The sequence below is a fragment of the Caenorhabditis briggsae genome (genome assembly GCF_000004555.2).
Source record: "Caenorhabditis briggsae complete genome, chrIII, whole genome shotgun sequence".
NCBI classification, from domain to species: domain Eukaryota; kingdom Metazoa; phylum Nematoda; class Chromadorea; order Rhabditida; family Rhabditidae; genus Caenorhabditis; species Caenorhabditis briggsae.
In genome coordinates, this window is record NC_013490.2 from 13,351,784 (window position 1) to 13,353,019 (window position 1,236).

The following is a 1,236-nucleotide window of genomic DNA, read 5'->3' on the forward strand; positions in this document are numbered from 1 at the left end:
GCCTTCCAAAAGTTTCCCGAGCAGTAAAGTTTGTGAAAGCGTTGACGTCGTCTAAACGTCTCCAGAAGAGTTGTAGTAACCCAATACTTCCTTTTCTCTCTCTCCCTTTTTTTTCTATTTCTCTATTTCTCCCTAGTTTTGGCAGGAAGAAAAAAAGTGTGTGAGAAATTGTGTGCGACGGCTCCGGACCAACTGGAACATTCAAAAATTCTAATAGAACCTCTAATAGAAGACCGCTCAAATCGTGTCAACTTTGAGCTCAATTATCTCGATTCTCGTAAGAGATATCAAAAACTTGTCTACTGATAAAACATTGGTGATATTGTGATAAATATTTTATCAGTTGACACATTTTTGATATCTTTCACAGGAATCGAGATAATAGAGCTCAAAGAGGACGATTTGAGTGGGCTTCTATTAGAAGGGGTACGGTATATACCGAAAATTCCAGAAAGTTCGTTTTTTTTTTTGTTTCTTAAATTATTTTCTCCAGAGCTCATTGCATGTTTCCGCGTTTTGAATACGGTAGTCTTAAATCCTGCTTTTCGGAGACATCCGGACACACCAGAAAGACAGACAGAAACGTTGAGATGCTTTGATTGGTCTACGGCGGCCTACCAGCGGACCAGCCAGAGACACCGCTTTCGATAGCCTAGAATTCCGCTGTTTGGACATCCGGACACACAGAAAGACAGACAGAAAGCTTGAGACGCTCTGATCGGTCGATGGCTTCCTGAGAACCTCCAAAAGTCTGTCTCAAGGGGCTCCCAAAAAGCGACATCGAACTTTTCCGTTTTTTTCGAAAAAAAAAAGGAAAATGAGGTCATTTTTTTTGGAAGAAAAGAGACAGCGTTTAGCTTCGTTTTTCCCCAAAAAAAACGGAATAAATTTGAGAAAAACAGAGAAAGTTTTCTTCCGGAAAGTATCGTGAGGAATAAATTATAGAGCTCTCGGAGCTCAGTTTTGGAAAAAAAAATGGAAAAAGGAGAATTGTTTTGTTTTGGGGAACGGAACTTTGTCATCAGAATACTTTGTTAGAGAATGATGGTGGCCGAGTTTTTTCTATTGGATGGGGTTTTCTAGGCCGCCACGCTAAAATGGCCTAGAAATGCCCTAGCATGACCCTGGTGAGTTTTCTAGGTCATTTTGAAGTGGTGGCCTAACTTTTGCAAATTGGGCTTTCTAGGCTTGAAGTGGTGGCCTAGAAAACCAAACTTGCGGGTACCGAGCTCGAAT